Source organism: Artemia franciscana, chromosome 7, assembly GCF_032884065.1.
Source record: "Artemia franciscana chromosome 7, ASM3288406v1, whole genome shotgun sequence".
Classification (NCBI taxonomy): Eukaryota; Metazoa; Arthropoda; class Branchiopoda; order Anostraca; family Artemiidae; genus Artemia; species Artemia franciscana.
The window spans coordinates 40,201,701-40,209,840 of record NC_088869.1 but is presented as its reverse complement, the minus strand read 5'-3'; the positions used below and the strand labels follow the sequence as shown (position 1 = coordinate 40,209,840).

At 32.6% G+C, this 8,140-nt stretch overlaps 1 protein-coding gene across 2 annotated transcripts in view; it reads left to right on the top strand.

Moving 5' to 3' along the window:
- Nucleotides 1-535: 535 nt before the first annotated feature.
- LOC136029284 (serine/threonine-protein phosphatase 4 regulatory subunit 3-like) overlaps nt 536-8,140 on the top strand; it is a gene marked incomplete at its 3' end in the record, with an annotated part of 55,996 nt that continues 48,391 nt past the window's right edge. For both annotated transcript variants that reach the window (XM_065707539.1, XM_065707538.1), the window contains 1 exon segment: nt 536-675.

Here is an 8,140-nt window from a genome sequence, read left to right as displayed (position 1 = left end):
TTGGCAACAGATGTGGCTGTATTAATTCATTAATTATTTTTTAAAGACAATAAAATAGAACCCTTTAGAATAAATAGCGTTGACATGCATTGCTCTTAGAACCAAATACTTCCATCAAAACATAGTGCAAGTAGTTTCCTTTAATAAAACCTTGGATCGAGATCCATTTATATTCAGGAAAGTTTAGAAAATACGGTTGAGGAGGATTTTGCTTGATGAAAGACAAAATTATAATTTTGCAGCAAAACAGATCTTGAACTTTTGTTTTTCGTGGTTATTTAAGTAAACACTTAAATAAATCAAAATAAGTAAATAGCCCACTTATTTCTGTGAGTGAACTATTTAAAATAGGAATGCAAAAGCTTCAACAATTCATCAATTAAAAGTAATTTCCAAATCAAAAACAGCTTTAGATTCTTTTGCACCTAAAATAACCCGGTGCAATAAACCAACATGATTTTCTGGCATATGTGTTTTCAGTAGCAAAAGGCGAACTATTTACAGTTTCGTCGAAGTCAATTATTTGTCTTGGTTACGACATAAAAGTTTCGCTTTATTAAATTTCTGTATAGCTTCTCATGATTGCGAAACGAAGAAAAGAAGCTAAAATGGCGCTTATTTGGTGTTAATTTTAAATGTTCATAAACATTGATGATATTTATTGACTTTTTATAGGTTTGGATATTTGACTTAACTAACAGAAATTTATCTAGTTGAAGAATTTGTTCATCATTTTGTTAATTGATATTCTTGTAACAGTGTCTAGTTACACCAGTTTTACTTCCATCACTTTGGCACATTTAAACCACTTTTATTTTATTCCTAATGGCTCAGTGACGCCGCTAGACTTTTTGGTATTTTGTAAATCATAGTTTTAATTTTCTTTTTTAGCTCACTAGGAGTTTTCATCTTGACCCTATAATAGCCTACCATTGAATAGGTGTGTAGCTTATGCCCCTAGCTGCTTGGTATAAGCAAAACACATTTCCCCAGAGGGAAGTGCTGCCTATTTAGTGGGTTATTTTAAAAACAAGATAGCCTAATTTGTTTTTGGCTGGATAATATGAATAAAAATTTCCTCAGCAGTGATCTATTCAAGTATCCAGTAAGTTTTATTGTTCTTAGGGTAAAAAACAGTATATAATTGAGCAAATTATTTAAAACTAAAACCCTCACACCTTGGTACCAAAAATGAAATTAAGAAGGATTTTATATATAAAAAATTGCTACAAATCTAAACTATGCATCAATGTGGTTACTGTTAAAATTATCTAAGATCAAACACTTGAAATTATTAGTTAGCCTAATTGATTTAACTACAAGAACTTCTTTTTGGAAATACCCATTATCCTATTTTGATGCATAGGTCTAAATCCTTTCAGTTTTAATTATATATTTACAGAAAGCTGATTTGCTTCTGGTTCTAAAAATGTAACTTTTATTGCTTGATATTTATTCTATATGCCACAAATATTAAACAGAATGTTTTTTCAATTGCTTATCAAAACAGAGACCACATTTTAAATTTAGCCTATATTGACAAACTATTGGTGAAAATTTCACCAAGTAGGCAGGGCTCTTGTTACTACTCTCACATTGCATAATATTATAATAAAGTAAAGGTGGTCCAAAAAACCTGTCTATATTTTACCAGAATGCCAATGAAAAGTACTCTTTCCCAAAAAGAGGTCTTTTACCCTATGGTTTAGCAAGGAAAAAAGTAAATACATCATTTGATGCATTTTTAATGCTCTTTCCTAGTTCTAGAAATGCTTCTTTGTCAATTTCTCATTTGAGCTGTTAATAAGACCCTAGAAACTGACTTATTGACTTGTTCATAGTTTTAGGCTGAGATATAGTCCAGTTAGAAAATTGTTTGGCTGAAGGTATAGAATTAGGGCCATTAAGAAGGAATCATGTTAAGAAAAGAATTCTTGCTTCATAATATGCAGAATAGTTGTAGCTAATGCATTTTTACTACAGTTTTACCATACTTTAACCAACCCCCTCCCCCTCCCTTATATACAAATTATACATGCTCCATGTACTCTACCATGTGTATTTTTTGTTTCAACCCATGTGCCCATAATTTGAATCAACTGTAGCAAAACATGAGTGATACATGGTAGAATACATAGCTTAGAAAATATTTTATTTGGCCAACCCATAGCCTATATGAGCATATTTTAAAGGGCTGACTATCAAGTATAGTAAAATTATAGCCAAAATATGTCAGTTATGATTATTCTGCATATTATGAAATAAGAATTGTTTTCTTAACATATTTCTTCTTAACTAGCCTAATTATAGAGCTTTACCAAAAATATTAGCTAAAATCTCATAATTCAATTATAAAATCAATCACTTTATTGAAATATATTCCAGAGGCATTTATTTGTTCATTCAAAATCCATACAATCAGTAAATATTAATATTTGAAAAATAAATTCTAATCCCAAATGTTTTCCTGATGTTTGCATGTAAAGGCATTTTTTATGTACAATAAACTTTTCTGTAATATAAGACAGAGAACAGTAAAAATCAGGGTAAATTGAAAAATTAAGCAGAAAATAACCAGTTGCCTGCCTTCTACAAAAATAATGGAAAAGTAGCTAAATTACCCAATGAATGAACTAAGAAAATTATGAAAAAAAAAGGAAACATGTCTTTGTTGATGTAGTTATAAAACCTTACAGACTTGCCAGCTTGTGGGTCTCCTCATCTGAATCATCACATAATTCAATATCTACATGGGTGGCTTCAGCCTCCATGGCTCTGACCTAAGTAGATATATTTTTACAGTATGAATACAAAATGGTGAGGGTAATCTTCAGGCTTGTAAGTTTTATGGAACAAGAACCTAGCAATGTACTGCTTCAGGTGCATACTCCCAGTCCCTGACCCCTTAGTATATTTTTAAAAAATTGTCATGCCTCTGAACATACTTAATTCTTATGATGTTTGAATCTCCAGATCAAAAAAGCCTTTCTAATGAATGATTTGGTGGTGAGAATAGCTGAGTTCTGGTAGAGCAGAGTAGGCTCCCCAACAGTCAATCATTATTGTTGAAATAGGAAGGACTGATTTCATAGGAACCAATCCTTTGGGTATTTTTTTGTAAATTAGTCTCCTTGGTTCAAGGGACTGTGGCTGCAAGTTTTAAAGTGATCACAGAAAAAGTTTTATGGGTGATTTGCAGCCTTGTAATCCCTCCCCCTTCTTACAGAAAAAAGTTGATCTTTTTAGATGAATGAAAATAAGTATAGATTATTTTATTGAAACATTAATTTTCTTTTCAAAATCCATTTTGATCCTTGAAATGCAGAACAGGCACTTAAAAGCTGATTTTTTAAAGTAAAAATATTAAAAAAAATCTACCATTTATGCTATTTGCCATTTTTAAGGTGATGTATTATTTCCTAGATGAAGGGTATATTCTGCACATTTTAGGCACCCAACTGGAAAAAACTGTAAATATAAGCTGAAAAAAGTAATAAATTTGAATAATGTAAAATAAAAAATCATACATGAAAAACAAGAGCTAAGAGCTCATATTGCACTTGAGACAAGGCCAGGAGAGCCAAGAGCTCATATGGTATGAGCTCTAGCAAAATCCTAAGAATCAATAGATTGATTTAAAAGGAAAATCAGAGGCTTAATGCCAGTCAGGATTAAAATAAGAGCTCTGAGTCATGTGGTCCTACTAAATATCAAAATTCATTAAGATCTGATCATCCACTCATAAGTTATAAATGCCTCATTTTTTTTAAATTTTTCCACACCCTTAAGCCCCCAGATGATTGAATCAGGGAAAACAACTTTATCAAGTCTGTTTGTGCAGCTCCCTGACATGCCTACCAATTTTCATCATCCTAGCACATCCAGAAGCACCAAACTTGCAAAAAGCACCAAACCCCAGCTCCTCCAAAGAGAATGGATGTGTTCCAATCATGTCAATTATTTATCTATAACTTGTGCTTATTCTTCCCATCAAGTTTCATCCTGATCTCTCCACTCTAAGTGTTTTCCAAGATTTCTGTTCCACCCCCCTGTGATTTCTGTTTCCCTGGGTCTGATTCAAATTAAAAATGGATCATCTGAGACATGAGATCCCTCTATATATCAATAAGATCCAATCATTAAGTTTCATTAAGATCCAATCACCCATTCATAAGATAAAAATACCTCAATTTTCACATTTTCCAAGAATTCCAGTTTCCCCCTCTAACTGCCCTCAATGTCACCAAGTCTGGTCAGGATTCAAAATAAGACCTCTAAAGCACAAAATCCTTCTAAATATCCAATTTTATCACCTGTTTGTAAGTTACAAATGCCTAATTTTTCTAATTTTTCTTAGTTACCCCCCCCCCCCAACTCCACCAAAGGGAGCAGATCCAGTCCAGTTATGTCAGTCATGTATCTTGGACTCTTTCTTTATTCTTTCTTGCAAGTTTCATCCTGATCTCTCCACTTTAAGCGTTTTCCAAGATTTCTGGTTCCCCCCCCCCCCCCCAATGATGCTGGATCCAGTCGGGATTTGAAATAAGAGATCTGAGTTATGAAGTCCTTCTAAATATGGAATTTCATTAAGATCCAATCACTCCTTCATCAGTTAAAAATACCTCATTTTTCTAATTTTTCAGAATTACCCTCCCCCCCCCCCCAACTCTCCCAAATAGAGCATATCCGTTTTGGTTATGTCAATCATGTATTTAGGACTTCTGCTTATTTTTCCCATGAAGTTTCATCCTGATCCCTCCACTCTTAAGTGTTTTCCAAGATTTTAGGCTCCCGCCAATGTCACCAGATCCTGTCAGGATTTAAAATAAGACCTCTGAGACATGATATCCTTCTAAATATCAAATTTCACTAAGATCCAATCTCCCATTTGTAAGTTGAAATACCTCATTTTTTTCTAATTTTTCCAACTTAACCGTCCCCCACTCTCCCCAGATGGTTGAATCAGGGAAATGACAATTTCTAATTTAATATGGTCTGGATCCTGATACGCCTGCCAAATTTTATTGTCCTAGATTACCTGGAAGTGCCCAAACTAGCAAAACCAGGACAGGCAGACCAACAGAATTTGTGATTGCTATATGTCACTTGGTAGACATTATGTCACCAAGTGCCATAATAACAGTAAATATAAACTGAAAAAAGTGATAACTATTAACTGATGTAAACTGAAAGAAAAAAAAAACATACCTGACCAAAATAGCAATAAATATAGACTGAAACAATAATAACTATTTACTAAAGAGGAGAACATACCCCAAAAAATTACATTTAAGCAGTAAGGATAAGTTAATGTGAGCTAATAGAAGAAATATACCTGAAAAAGTCAATAATGATATCATCTTTTTCAAAAAAAATTAAGGTTCTGTCCAAGATACATACAGGTACAACCTTCACAAATTACTATGGCCACCATCTTTGAAAATAGCAGCAGATTTTCACTCTTTTGGCTATATTCACAAATCATTGGAAACACAAAACAAATTTTCAAACAAAAGTTATATAACACAAAAAATAGATCTCTTCTGTCCTTTTAACTTTTATCCTATCTCTAATAGTTACTGAAAAAAATTCAAATTAGTAATAACAAAACTTGAAGTTTGGCAGTTTTATTTTTCCTAAAAAAATACACTGCAGTGGTGCTAAGTGAAAATTCACTTGACAGCTGAGTCTAGGTATAACATGTATAGTTAAAAACATATATTCAGATTTTCTATAAAAAATAAAATGGTAATAGTAATAATGTATATGTCAGCAGTTACATAATTGTGGTAAGATTGTGGGTGTAAACTTAAAAATTAATTAACAATAAGTAGTATTTATTTGTATTAAACAGTGTTTTCAATGACAGAAATTCAACCAAGCAACAGATTGCAGCAGCAGGAGAAACCTTTTATCATTGCTTTTTATGGTAAATCAAGGAATAAATATTGGATGACCACAGATTTTACATGTACCACCAATATACCAATTAAAAGGGGCCACAAGCAAATTTTGATTTGGCTATGCTACCACCAACTTATGCACATCTGATGCTTCTCAGCACAACTTCTGTGTATATTCTGTGTAAGTTCAAAAATGGTTTGGAAATGACTTGGGTCTTTGCCATTAAGGGAGGACTTTGGCTGACAATTCACTGCAACTTCTACCAACTACTCTTTCACCAGCACTCAAGAGAGTCATATATTTTATTTCTTGTGACATTAAAAAATGTTTTGACTACTCTGAGTGCAAATGTGGTGTTCAGCAGTGCATAGTAAACATGACAGATTATCATGTAAGAATTACCTGCTGTGTTCAGCAGTGTGTGCTAAATGTGAAGAATATCATGTGAGAATTCGCCAAAGGTGAATGTGTATGAATTCAAGATGGTAGAGTAAGAAGAATAATCAAAATTTTAAAATATTTATAACTGTTCTGTATTTTCACATAAAGATGTTCACAAATAACTAGAAAATAAGAACATTTATGACATTTATATATTTAAAAATAAGAATAAGACATTTAAGGATAGCATCCATAAATCAAATTTTGTAGAATCAGATAATTCTTATTAAAAATAAGAATAAGACATTTAAGGATAGCATCTATAAATCAAATCTTGTAGAATCAGATTGTGATCAATGTCTTTGGAATATATTACTTTTAAATAGTTGATTTACAAATGAATGCTATGTTTTTAACAACTGTAAAAACACATTTCTAATGATTATCTTAATCGCCGCGTTTGCCATTTCTAGTGATGATCACTTTTTTTTTTGTATGGTGATCAAAATAAGGTTTATCTTATGGGGCCTGTTTAATGGCTCAAAGTTGAATTTTCCCAGAAGCAACTTGAGAAAGAGCATAAGAAGAGCAATTTCTGTGTAACTAAATAACATGAAGAAGTTAAAGTTTGCCAAACAGTCTAGGCTAAGATACCCAGTAGCTGGTCTAACACTTTTAAATGCACAGATAACCAACATTGGAGCTCAATCATGGACACGTGTGTTAAGTTTGAGCAAAAAAACCCAGAAAAGGCTGCCAAATCTTTGATTTGAATTTGGAATGAAGAGTAAATGTATAGAAGAATATTCATGAAATTTTGTTTATATTTCCACAGCTTATTATATTTCCACAGCTTAATAGAAACTGCATTGTGAATACATATTTTGCACATGAAAAGAACCCATTGCTTCTATTTCTGATATTCTTGAATTAGACAAGGGTCACCTAAAATTGCTAGATTATTGGTAGACTCAAAGGTAATATGTCTGAATAGTCTGAAATGCCTGCCAGCATAGGATGTTATGAAAATATCAAGTACAGTTTTGGATCACCAATAATGGACTTTTGCTATTTTATTGCAACATCTACAGGCTTAATTTAGTCAAAGACCCTGTTAAATTGGTGATGGTAACAAACATTAAAGGAGTAATGTGGCTAAATAGTAGCTAAAGATATAAAAAAAAGTTGCAATAACAGTGTACACACTAAAGGAATAAGTCTTTTGTAATGAAATTAAATTTGTAAAATTCATCATATTTTAGCTACCTATCAATGGCTACAAGTCAGAATTTTTGAAAAAGGGCAAAACACCCCCAATAGAGTAATGACCTTGACAAAAGTCATACCATCAAACTCAGCATATCAGAGAATCCTAATGTGAAGGTTTTAAGCTCCTGACAACAAAAAATGTGGAATTTGATTTTTTTTGGAAGAAAAATTGTGGAAATCTGAGATAGCCATTCAATGAAAAAAAAAATTAAAGCTGTATTTTGCTAAGTTGATTCACTTGATTTTTGATAAATTTTGTACAGTAATGTGTAATTTGCATCAGCTATATGGAGGAAGGCCAGTGGGGGGATGTGCCTGATGCCTCAAAAGTACATTTTTAAACTCTCAATGAACCTTCAGATAAATTAAGCCTGAGGCAGGCAAGGTAGAAATTAATCTCTAGTCTCCCTTTGTTTAGACTAAGCCTGAATATGAATACTGCAGGGTAATGGTCCCTCTCTCCTGTTATTGGAGGAAAATGTTTTCTTTGTACCATAAAAGATTACATTCACATGCTTGCCAGTAAAAATTGTGGAAAGATAGGGAGGAGGGGATCATGGCCACCATCAGGGGATTTCTCATAGGG